This window comes from Coenobita brevimanus, chromosome 80, assembly GCF_032717465.1.
Source record: "Coenobita brevimanus isolate Jiangsu-jjx chromosome 80, ASM3271746v2, whole genome shotgun sequence".
Classification (NCBI taxonomy): Eukaryota; Metazoa; Arthropoda; class Malacostraca; order Decapoda; family Coenobitidae; genus Coenobita; species Coenobita brevimanus.
The window spans coordinates 59,596,031-59,603,080 of NC_137033.1; positions in this window are offsets into that span (position 1 = coordinate 59,596,031).

Below are 7,050 nucleotides of genomic sequence, written 5' to 3' on the forward strand. Positions count from 1 at the left end.
GTGCAGTGGCCGACGCTGTATTGGTGGGCGGGGACGGATTTGGGGTCGTTTTTCGTGTCATTTCGTCATTTTTCTTGCTTTGGGTGGGCGTGGACGGATTCGGGTTTGTTTTTTCGAGTCTTTCCTTCATTATTCTTGCTTTGAGTTGGGGTTTACGTATTCGAATTCATATTTTCGTGTCTTTTCTTCATTATCCTTGCGTTAAGTTGGGGTTTACGTATTTGAGTTCGCTTGTCTTTCTTCATTTTTCTTGCTTTGAGTTGACGTTGACGTATTCTAGTTCGTTTTTTCGTGTCTTTTCTTCATTTTTCTTGCTTTGAGTTGGCGTTGACGTATTCTAGTTCGTTTTTTCGTGTCTTTTCTTCATTTTTCGTGCTTTGAGTTGGCGTTGACGTATTCTAGTTCGTTTTTTCGTGTCTTTTCTTCATTTTTCTTGCTTTGAGTTGGGGTTGATGTATTTGAATTTGTTTGTGTCTTCATTTTTCTTGCATTGAGATTTAACGTATTCTAGTTCGCATGTGTCTTGTCTTCAGTGTTCTTGCTTACAGTTGGCATTCGTGTATTTCAGTTCGCTTTTCGTGTCTTTTCGTCATTTTTCTTTTGCGTTAAGTTGGGGTTTACGTGTTTGAGTTCGCTTGTGTCTTTTCTTCAGTTTTTCTTGTTTTGTGCTGGCGTGCGAGTATTCGAGTTGACTTGTTTTTCTTTTTGTTCCTTGAAATGCAGAGTAAAGTTATATATTACTTCCTTCTCCTACATGTCTTTTGAATATTAGGATAGTTTACATCAGTTACATAATCAGGTGCAGTGCTGAAAATAAGTCGCAAAGGAAGAGGTGTTACGAAATATTCCAATCCAGTGAAAATAAGATCCTTTCTTCCCAAGCGCGTAGACAGCACTTCAGTTCACTCTCAACGTCGTCATATTGAAAGGGCTTAGGTGAAATAAAGAAAATTAATCGCAGGTGAAGAGTTGTTACGAAAAATGCCGTCACCGAAACTACGTTGGTGAAGGAGAATTTGTAGTACTTATTATTTTGCTGCTTTTCTTTCATTGATAACGGTGAAATTAAGAAAATAAATCGCAGGTGAAGAGTTGTTACGAAAAATACTGTCACCAAAATTACGTTGGTGTAGGAAAATTCGTAGTACTTATTCTTTGGCTCTTTTTTTTTTTTTTTTTTTTTTCTACTATCAACACCTTGCATCGGTAGGAGACAATAGATTATGAAGGTGTAATGTGCAAAATAAATCACTGAAGAGAAAGTGTTGCGAAGTCTGCCCTGTACGATGAAGTTTGGGGGGAAAAAAATCTCAGGAAGCGAGACGAGGAGTGGGTATTCTCGTTGAGTAAGAAAGCTCCCTAACACCTGTTCCTTAGTGATTTATTTTTGGATATGGCTGGTTAATATCCTTTTAGGTTTGAACTGCTGTAAATTAACAACAAAATGGTTCTCGACTCCCAAGTTATGTATCCAGCCTCATTGTTTCACCATCACCGTGTTTCACTATCACCGTGTTTCACTGTCACCGTGTTTCACTATCACCGTGTTTCACCATCACTGTGTTTCACTATCACCGTGTTTCACTGTCACCGTGTTTCACCATCACCGTGTTTCACTATCACCGTGTTTCACTGTCACCGTGTTTCACTGTCACCGTGTTTCACTGTCACCGTGTTTCACTATCACCGTGTTTCACCATCACTGTGTTTCACCATCACTGTGTTTCACCATCACCGTGTTTCACCATCACTGTGTTTCACCACCACCGTGTTTCACCACCACTGTGTTTCACCACCACTGTGTTTCACTATCACCGTGTTTCACCATCACTGTGTTTCACCATCACTGTTTCACCATCACTGTGTTTCACCATCACTGTGTTTCACCATCACTGTGTTTCACTATCACTGTTTCACCATCACTGTTTCACCATCACTGTGTTTCACCATCACTGTGTTTCACCATCACTGTGTTTCACCATCACCGTGTTTCACCATCACCGTGTTTCACCATTACTGTGTTTCACCATTACTGTGTTTCACCATCACCGTGTTTCACCATCACTGTTTCACCATCACTGTTTCACCATCACTGTGTTTCACCATTACTGTGTTTCACCATCACCGTGTTTCACTATCACTGTGTTTCACCATCACCGTGTTTCACTATCACTGTGTTTCACCATCACCGTGTTTCACCATCACCGTGTTTCACCATCACTGTTTCACCATCACTGTGTTTCACCATCACCGTGTTTCACCATCACCGTGTTTCACCATCACTGTGTTTCACCATCACCGTGTTTCACCATCACTGTTTCACTATCACTGTTTCACCATCACCGTGTTTCACCATCACTGTTTCACCATCACCGTGTTTCACCATCACCGTGTTTCACCATCACTGTTTCAATATCACTGTGTTTCACCATCACTGTGTTTCACCATCACTGTGTTTCAATATCACCGTGTTTCACCATCACTGTGTTTCAATATCACCGTGTTTCACCACTGTGTTTCACCATCACTGTGTTTCAATATCACCGTGTTTCACCATCACTGTGTTTCAATATCACCGTGTTTCACCATCACTGTGTTTCACCATCACTGTGTTTCAATATCACCGTGTTTCACCATCACTGTGTATCACCATCACTGTTTCACCATCACCGTGTTTCACCATCACCGTGTTTCACCATCACTGTTTCACCATCACCGTGTTTCACCATCACCGTGTTTCACCATCACTGTTTCACCATCACTGTTTCACCTTCACCGTGTTTCACCACTGTGTTTCACCGTCACCGTGTTTCACCATCACTGTTTCACCATCACTGTGTTTCACCATCACTGTTTCACCATCACTGTGTTTCACCATCACTGTTTCACCATCATTGTGTTTCACCATCACCGTGTTTCACCATCACTGTTTCACCATCACTGTTTCACCATCATTGTGTTTCACCATCACTGTGTTTCACCATCACTGTTTCACCATCATTGTGTTTCACCATCACCGTGTTTCACCATCACTGTTTCACCATCACTGTTTCACCATCACCATGTTTCACCGTCACCGTGTTTCACCATTACTGTTTCACTGTCACCATTTTTCATCATCACCGTGTTTCACCACCGTGTTTCACTATCACCGTGTTTCACCATCACCGTGTTTCACCATCACCGTGTTTCACCATCACTGTGTTTCACCATCACTGTTTCACTATCAGTGTTTCACCATCACTGTGTTTCACCATCACCGTGTTTCACCATCACTGTGTTTCACCATCACCGTGTTTCACTATCACTGTTTCACCATCACCGTGTTTCACCATCACCGTGTTTCACCATCACTGTTTCACCATCACTGTTTCACTATCACCGTGTTTCACCATCACTGTGTTTCACCATCACTGTGTTTCACCATCACCGTGTTTCACCATCACTGTGTTTCACCATCACCGTGTTTCACTATCACTGTGTTTCACCATCACCGTGTTTCACCATCACCGTACTGAAGGGATGGAGATGAAATACAGGAAATATACCGGTAAGGAAGAAATGGCGGGAAATTTACCTGTTAATGAGAATCTTGTCTGGCTCGCATTCCCGTCAGGTAAGGAAGCTCCCTAACACCACTTCCTTAGCGACTTTTATTATTATTATTATTTATTATTATTATTATTATGGCTGGTTAATATCCTTTTGTGCTTTATTTATGCAGGGTATGGTGATATTGGAAGGATTTATATAACACAGAAGAGGACAATAAGGTGTAATAAACAAAATAAATCGCTTAGGAACAGTGGCGTATACAGGTACATGGATAGGGGGAGGGGGCACAGGGCTGAATCCAGGATTTGGGGGGGGGGAGCGAAGCGAGCGTCTACAGCTGGGGGTCTGGGAGGAGCTGTAAGCCCCCCAGGAAAGGTTGTGAAATCAAGCATTTTTAGGGGCATTTTGAGGCCTCGGGAGGGATACATTGCACTGATTTTATATTCACTGGCAAGACAATATAAAGAAGCTGATGTGTTTTGGCTAAAGCAAAAATGAGCTGTTTGAAAAAGATTTAATTAGGGAATTCTGCAGTACCCAGTATGTATAGAAAGTACACAGTATCCAGTATGTTTAAAAAAAATAAACTGCTGGATCATAATATACAATTGTTGATCCCTTCATTCCTGGAAGTTGCAATGTTCACTTTTATATGAAACATAAAAACTTAAACTAATGCTCGGATTAATGACTTGAGAGAGAGAGAGAGAGAGAGAGAGAGAGAGAGAGAGAGAGAGAGAGAGAGAGAGTACTCACTTCTCTTCAAGAATGCAGGCTGTTAGTTACAACCATCATTTTATAACAATCGATAAGGCAAGTTTATAGTTTCTCTACCAACCAATTCATGGGGCCTATGCCGTATGGGCAAATGTTATGTATACGTATTTAGATCTGCAGATATGTAGGCCTACTGGGACAAATGGGGGGGGGCGATGGCCGAGTGGCCCTCCCCCCCCCCCCCGTATATACGCCACTGCTTAGGGAAAGGTATTAGGGAGCTTCCACATCCAACCGGCCTTTGTTCCACTGCCTGCCTCCCCTTTGTCTAGTTCCGGCTTTGTCCTCTTTGTTATTAAGTTCTTATACCCCTTGACTCTAACTGTGTGTGTGTGTGTGTGTGTGTGTGAGAGAGAGAGAGAGAGAGAGAGAGAGAGAGAGAGAGAGAGAGAGAGAGAGAGAGAGAGAGAGAGAGATGCACTAACAATATATGCATTGGGCGTTATGAGAGAGAGAGAGAGAGAGAGAGAGAGAGAGATGCACTGATAGTATTTCCATGTGGATGTTTTGAGAGGGAGAGAGAGAGAGAGAGAGAGAGAGAGAGAGAGAGAGAGAGAGAGAGAGAGAGATACGCTGATAGTATTTGCATTTGAGCGTCGTGAGAGAGAGAGAGAGAGAGAGAGAGAGAGAGAGAGAGATACGCTGATAGTATTTGCATTTGGACGTCGTGAGAGAGAGAGAGAGAGAGAGAGAGAGAGAGAGAGAGAGGCTATATCGAACCCGTTTTTCAAAATCACAACCCCTTTAGGTGAATACAGTCATCTGTAAATAGCAAGATAGAAAAAAAAAAAAAGCCATGCTATACCATTATTATTCAAACTTGGCTTAAAACTGCCACCTCTCCATCTTAATTACAGAGATGAAGAACAGATGATAAAATATGGTCCTAGTCACAAAGAAGTGCTGTGGAAAGAATGTAGAGCCGTAGTTTTGTCTATTTCTGCCACTGAGTTACGTGAAATAAGCTGCAAAGGGACGAAAATCTGGGCCAAGTTAGAGCGAACACGGTAAAATAGTTAAGACTTTCAAATCCCGTGTTTTATATTCTCACAACCACTGGGCGATTTTTTTTGGGAGGGGGGGGGGTAGGGGGCTGGGATAGATTTTTCAAACCGGAGGGGTTAGATTCAGCCTTCATGAAATCAAAAAACCGTCAGGGAATAGCACAAATAATTTGGTAAATCACCCGCGTGTTGCAGGGATTCGTGGTCTCATTCACTGTGGATGAAGCTCCGAGACAGTATATTGAACTTAATGAGAAAGTACTTTTAGTTTTGTCTATCTGTTTACTTATTTTTTACCTTTAAGAGTTCGTGTCAGTCGGAGGCATATTATGTACCCGAAGTAACCCTGTCTCTGCTTCTATACTTCTATCGCCTTAACTTGGCCAAGATTTTTTGTAGTTTATTTTCCTTACCACAATGGCAGAAAAAAGACTGCATCCTTTCCATAGCACTTCGTTACTAGCACCATATTGTAGTGTTATCTCTGAAAACAACTCAGACTGAAGATGGAGAATCGGCAGTTTTATAACAAATTAGAGTAAAATGGGTATAGTACACTACACCCAGGGATTATATTTAGGCATCACGAGAAGTTTTTTTGTTTTTGTTTTTTCAGTCGAGAGAAGTATTAGCAGAGTAAGAATTAATTCATAGGTACTGTAGATCTGAGAATTCATGCTAATATAACTAATATATTTTCAGCAAATATGTTTAAGACAGCAGATTTGTAATAAGGTTTTGTAATTGTTTTAGTATAAAGTCATGCATTTAGAACACCATAGTAGGCCAAGGTCACATGGCAAGGCGAACTACAGCAGTTTTTACCCGATGTAGAACAGCGTTTGGGGAGGGTTTAAACAAGCGTAAAGTTGTTCGAATTTAAGAACAATCAAAGATCAAGGTCAAAGAGAAAGGTCAGAGTCAACTCAGAGTGGAATGGTTAAGGTTTAGGCATTATTGAAGTATGGAGTGGTTAAGGATTAGGCAAGAATGAAGTAATTCCAGCTTGAGATTAATCTGTTGAGTGTCAGGGTCATGGGACAAAAGCAAATATTTGGCTTTTAAATCAGATGGTGTGGGTGTGGGCTGTTTTTTTCTTCTTCGTAATAAAAGATATTAATGGGAAAAATGGTTGAGTTGGTGATGATTTGTGGTTAATGATGATTTTTATTAGTCCAGTAATTATTCCCTTTGTGTGTTTTAAAGCACATGACAGGGTGGATAGACAAGGATTGTGGAAAGTCTTAAGAATATATGAAGCAAATGGGATGTTGTTGAAGGCCGTGAAGAGTATGTATGAGGGTGCTAAGTCTGCAGTGCGTGTGGATAGTGAACTGAGTGAATTTTTCTGTTTGAAGGTTGGATTGAAACAGGGATGTGTCATGTCTCCATGGTTGTTGAAGCTGTATATGGATGGGGTTATAAAAGAGAGAGGTACAAGGTAGGGCAGTGGATGTTGGAGTGACCCTAATGAGAGAGGGCAGTGTTTGGAAATTCCCTGTAGGCTACTGTTGTTTGCAGATGATACTGTGTTGTTTGGGGGAAGCGGTGGCTGAATCGGTAGAGACGTGCCCTGCAGTCCTAATGGACCCAGGATCGAATCCCGGCTGGGGCAGGGAACAGTTAAAGGATTTGAATTTCCTATAAAGCAGACTTTCCTGACCTACCAGATGACCCGCCGACATGTCATAAAAATACCCCCGCTAATACCAAT